The following is a 6,000-nucleotide window of genomic DNA, read 5'->3' as shown; positions in this document are numbered from 1 at the left end:
TAGGAATTATTACATTTGGTGAATTTCATATGAGATATTCTGTTCTTAAATTGTTCTTGAATGTCTCTTGATGATAGTTATTCCTCATGATGTATCACAATCTATTTCATAATTGCGCAGGGAGAAACATAAAGGAGAGGACATACTGAATTTAGGCTATTCCTCACTCCAGAACGAATTGAAAATTGTTACCGATATTGCGCATACTTTTCAATTACCTTGTAATAACACTCTATTTGTTGATTTAGCCAATGACCGTTTCAACGACCCGCCTATTGGGTCTCTCTTTGTGCCATGGGTGGAGACTCCACGAAATTGACGTTGTCACTGAACCGTTGCTCAACACATTCCCGACTTGCTTGGAACGTAGGGCTCCAGAACGAGCAGGCGAACACGGGGTTTAAGAAAAGTTTATACTCGGAGTGCTGCGCGCAAGAAGGTCCTGAAACCGGCGATTTAATTGCGGAAGGTAACCAACCTGTCAACACATTGGCGTTCTGGGGCGTCGCTTCAGTCGCATGCTGTAACCTACTGGAGTTTATATGAGATAATGTCATGTTTTGTACTGTTCGGGAAAGCGAATGTTCTCTGTTCCGATCAAAGATATTCGAGCAACAGTGTTTTCTCCAACAAGATGCTGTGATGTGTTGTGAATAGGTATGGTAGCCTATTGATCAGATGTAGTTTATAGCATTATCAATACCACGTGACATTCCTTGCCAGCTTCTGAGACTGATACGCTCCCTCTGTGTCGTGTTTGTCTGGCATCTTTTATTGTGTCGGTGAATGTAGCCAGCCAACCTTCCTGACATTCATTCCTATGATACGTAGCAGATGAGCGTTTCAGTCTTGCCAGATGTGGTACATTTTGTTTCTGTCGAATAGGCGACGCATTGAGCTATATAATTGTTACCAGAATTGTCTCACACTTCTGCAATATTGCTGTTGCTTTTGAATCGACATTCTTTGGCTGTGACATGGGTGTACGCAACAACCCATCGGTGTCGGTGCGAGTGACTGGGCTAGGAGAAACTTGACTGTTTATTGATAGGAACTCAGGAATAACGGTGCATGCACCTCTATCTCCAAATAGTGATGCATGCGAGTAGAATAGCCTAGGCATGACTAAGTTTGGTATAAGTAGCCTAGACTATTGTTTTAGCTCATTCTAAAACATGAAACTCACCCTGTTGTCAATTCACCAAATATTTCAGTGGTTATTGCAATATGCTCAGTCTTACCGTATGCTACACTTGTGTCCTCTCCTGTGCGTTGTGCGTGGCTACCCGGACGATGCCGTCACGGTAATTAAAATTACAGTAGAAGTTATTTTGTAGTGGTGTTCGTTGTGAAAATCGATACGTGAGTGAGTCCCATAAGTGCCACACCTATATCAAATTCTCTCACACGAGGACTCATGGTGAGCGTCAGTCATGTTTCCTAATTGTAGACTAGGCTACGTGTAAAAGGGATTGGAGTTCTTGCTGTTAGGGAAAATCAATGTTTAACTTTCTGTTTCAGAGCCAGGGTTAGCAGGTCTTAATACCATTTCTAGCCCAATGACACCTCAAAACCTGCACAAAAAGTCTGAAAACTAGCCCATTTTTCTTCAGAGCAAGATAGGAGAAGGGATATCGACGTGAATTGTAAAGACATTAGATGCAAAATTCGGTTTTCATCGAAATAAAAATTATTGCAATTGTAATTACGAATTCGATATGTTGCAAGAGAAAAGATAAGTTGCCCTTATTAGACTAGCCAGATCATTTTCCATCAATGGAAGTCGATGTAACTTGTTTGACTGCTATGATTAAGCACAATGGTGTATGGTATATGGCCAATATAACACGGCTAACAGGCTGACTACACCGCTCGCGTTGCGTGCTCTAGCGTTGCAAAATACATTTAGAAATCTATATTATTCAAATATTGCAAACTGCTTGCGGCGCCAACGAGTTTCTGCGTTGCCAAGGGCTAAAATGAAGTCAGTTCCATTTGTGATGCAGATCGCGCTGCAAGTCCTGCCTCTCCCATCTCCTCATTGGTTTATAGAAGCAGGTACTCACGTACCATCTCCTCATTGGTTATATATACGTGGGTGACTGAAAGATGAACGAGGTCAGTGGCGGTAATGCACCTAATTTATGAAAGTTGCCTATCGCAATATAAAGTCAAGCGAAGAAAAAGCCTATGAGGAGAGATGACTAGAAACAATTCGGTTGACTGTTTTATGTGTGGATTAATTGTCGAAGCAGAGGACCATGTGCATTTCAGGTAAAATAACAACTCAATGTTTATATCCCAGGACAAATTAGCTAGCAACAGCAATCTAGCTAAATAGGACAAATTAGCTAGCAAGTGCAAGCTAGCTAGCTAAATTGCCATAAATGTTTAATGCTTTTCGACCAGTCCCCAAATTAATGTAATTGGTTCAGAGTTTGTTTTGATATTTTAACCTGCGTGTCGTGATCGCATTTGGTGTAGGGGGACAAAATTAATTGATGCACGACGGCGCACGCGCACAGCACGTTTGCGTTCCGTGTAAGGGCTGTTCTTTAGCACGATGCGACGCAGAGTGCCTGGATACAGCCTTTAGCCTATCATCAGTTATAAATGTCCCATTTACGAGATTGACTTGTTGTCATTTCAATAGGCATAGGCTACAGACTAAAATCTGGGTTTATGATTGTAATTCAACTTTGCCATGGTTTGCTTAGATAGATGCAGCTAGCCTATTGCCCCTGATAGGCCTACATCTTATTTCAGATAGTTTACAGTAACCTAGGCATGATATAAGCAAGATGTAAATTGAACATTTTAGCAGCTTGCTTAGTTCAAATTAACATACTAATTTATTCAACATTAATAGCTTGATGATTTCGAAGTAAGAAGTGCTTGTGTTTCCCAATAGCCTGCTGGAATAGGCTACTGAGGATGGGGTCATAATTTCAACCACTGAATTAAATACTAATAATATGTATACGAACTGAACTGCATGTCAACAACAGACAGTATTTTTTTGAACCTGTAGCCTAATCTGACTAACTGTTACAGTCAATATAATGTGTTCTAACAACTGATAGAGCTTTTATAACTTCCAAGTTAATTAACTAAACATGGCCATTTAATAATTGCATAATAACACAAGGTTACAAAAACAATACACTGAAGTTATAGGCTATTTATTACATCTGTTTGCCAGCTCCAGGTAGGCTACACAAGTGGCAGAAATTGATTTGCAATGGTAGCCTACAGTAGCCTACAATGGCATATAAATGAATAGGCTACTTGATGGCCAACAGATGCAAATGTATCACTCTCCACATTTTATGTCAGTTTCATTGAGGACATTTCCCCATAACAGAAGCACACCAGGGAGTTCCATAACTTCCACTTCAAATTTCCACTTGCGCATAATGATAAGTTAAAGAGCCTACCTACAACTGGTAAAAAGTTGTCACAATGTGCAGGTTTGCTGCTGTCTCCTCTCACTCACATGACTCAGCCAATAGTGGACTAAGCGGCATACTGCAGTGCTCTCTCAACACACACACACACACACACACCCCTGCTTCATTGCCTGATAGTCAGCAGCAGCAGGTCACAATGAATAGATTTGTATTTTTTGAAGAGAAATGCCATGGCGGCCACCGTGCATGTAGTAGTAGCTCAAAATCCTGCAACCTACGACCAATACATTTTCACCCCCGACAGCGTTTTCAAAGTAGCCCAATTTGCTGGAATACTACGGACATGTCAACCCTGTTCGGAGCACATTGGGTGAATGGAATTTGATTGGATTTTTGGTGTATTCTGAAAACGCAACCTGGTCTAAGATCATTTCATATTATTCTGTATGTAAATCCAAGACACTCCATTTAGTTTGATGTGTTACGTTTCGTATGGTATGTTACAAATGTTACTAATTACAATTCGTATTATATGTTACGAATTTACAAAATGTACAATATATTAAGAATTAGCAAAACATATGATATGTTACGAATTCTAGCTAGGTGGCTAACTTTAGATAGCTGGCTAATGTTGACTGGGCTAGGGGTTAGCGTTAGGGGTTAGGGTTAAGGTTAGGGTTCAGTTTAGGAGTTAGGTTAAGGGGTTAAGGTTAGCGTTGAAACTATTCCTTTGAAGTTTTTCAATACATTTTAATATTTGTAGAGACTTAAGTAAATACCTGTAGTCAACTTGTGCAATACCTTGGGAGACAAAGCAGATTGCGTACTTCATTTCAGCTGTCACATTATTTTACATTATAAAGATTACGTAGATCCCCAGAACAGTTGAGCCAGTCACGTGTTCGTTTGTAAATAGCACCAGGGGAGAAAGCGGAAGCAGGTGAGTCAAGCTGTGTATTGACGGGTCGCATTTAATAATGAAAGTCAAGTGTTTTTTTTTCTCTGCAATAGAGTGATCAGGGACTTGCAACTATAGTTTTCCTTCACAGAAAATACATTAGTGCAACACATTCAGCAGAAAATAGCTTAATTTTCATCAAATGGCAGCAGAAGTGCAACACTATTTGACTGGCAGGCACACAAGTAAATGAGCTTACAAAGAAAAAGCAAGGTATTTTTTTGCAAAATCGATGCATAGCCATCATATTTCTAATGTTTATCATAGAAAGAATATAGCCAGCAACATTTCCTAATGTTTCGCTTAAAGATAATCTTGCATTTAACCGAGAAAGGTTGTCTGGCTACACTGCGAAAGTACTGGAGAAAAGTAGCTACATGTCAGTCATGGCGCTGTCTGCTGATAGAATGCCTGTTCGTGAATTCTCATCCGAGTGGAGAAGGGCAACTGAAGCAGAAAATTAGTCTGATGCCGAACAGAAATTCCAATAAGAAGCATTTTACGCCTGCATTTACAAAACCCCGCAAAATATGCATAAAAAAAAATCTGTGTGAAAAACATAGAATTTTGCATTAACCTGAACCCTATATTTAACTTGCTAGTTCATCTAAGTTTCAGAAGTCAAATCCATTTGGATTATTTATTTGTACAGCTGCCACTATCTTGATTTTCATACGTTTTTTTCTCCTCTTTGTTTTCGGCCCATCTTCTCCTCCCCCTCTTCTCTGAGCAGAGCAGGGAGGCCTGTTGCCCTAGAGACTCCAGATTCCACAAAGACACCAGGTGTACACATGCTGCTCCAGAGCCAGTACTGTTCTTCCTTCAGACAAGCATGCGTCAAAACGTTGTTAATTTGCACGTCTCTCATTCACATTCGCTTTTAAATGTCCAAACTCACCAAAAATGACATTTGGTAGCTCCTACCTATATATGTATAACTTTGGTCTTTGCAATTTGTTTATTTTCGTTTGTGCTCGTTAGCATATTTAGCGATCAGCCTCCATGGAAATTCACTATTATTTGTGCTAATTTTGTTAGGATTCTGGTAATAGACGCCCAATAGGCTTTTTTTATTTTTTTATTTGGGAGCTCCCTAAACCGGTAATACCATATATCCCAGTATAAGAGAAGGACGGTATGATGCTATGATAATCTGGATACTGCCCAATCCTAGGTTAGGGGAAGGGTTAGCGAACATGCTAAGTAGTTGCAAAGTAGCTAAAAAGTAGTAAGTAGTTGAAAAGTTGCTAATTAGCTAAAATGCTAAAGTTGTCCGTGATGAGATTCGAACTCGCAAAATTTTGCTTGCATTATACACCCACCCACCCCGGCCAACCACCCTTTTCCATCTGTTTTATGTAACCATACCAAACGTAACATATCATACTAATTTGAGGGTCCCGTAATATTTTATTTTTTTAACCTTTATTTAACTAGGCAAGTCAGTTAAGAACAAATTCTTATTTACAATGACAGCCTACCGGGGAACAGTGGGTTAACTGCCTTGTTCAGGGGAAAAACGACAGATTTTTACATTGTCAGCTCGGGATTCAATCCAGCAACCTTTCGGTTACTGGCTCAATGCTCTAACCACTAGGCTACCTGCCAATTTTCATTTACTATGTTACA

At 39.9% G+C, this 6,000-nt stretch overlaps 1 protein-coding gene across 3 annotated transcripts in view; it reads left to right on the top strand.

The window, feature by feature from the left end:
* The first annotated feature begins 334 nt into the window (after positions 1-334).
* The window catches only part of LOC106600820 (junction plakoglobin a), a 61,119-nt gene continuing 55,453 nt past the window's right edge, over positions 335-6,000 (top strand). Inside the window, exon 1 of one of the 3 annotated variants that reach the window (XM_014192516.3) lies at positions 335-469. The gene's annotated coding sequence lies outside the window, so the exon portion shown is untranslated. Of the gene's footprint in view, positions 470-507; positions 658-2,182; positions 2,275-6,000 lie in introns of those variants that run through there. The other 2 variants (XM_014192517.3, XM_082973638.1) reach the window with 2 other exon arrangements.

This window comes from Salmo salar, chromosome 03 (genome assembly GCF_965601325.2).
Source record: "Salmo salar chromosome 03, fSalSal1, whole genome shotgun sequence".
In the NCBI taxonomy this organism is placed as follows: domain Eukaryota; kingdom Metazoa; phylum Chordata; class Actinopteri; order Salmoniformes; family Salmonidae; genus Salmo; species Salmo salar.
Note: the sequence above shows the minus strand (reverse complement) of the source record. Positions and strands in the feature narration are given on the sequence as shown.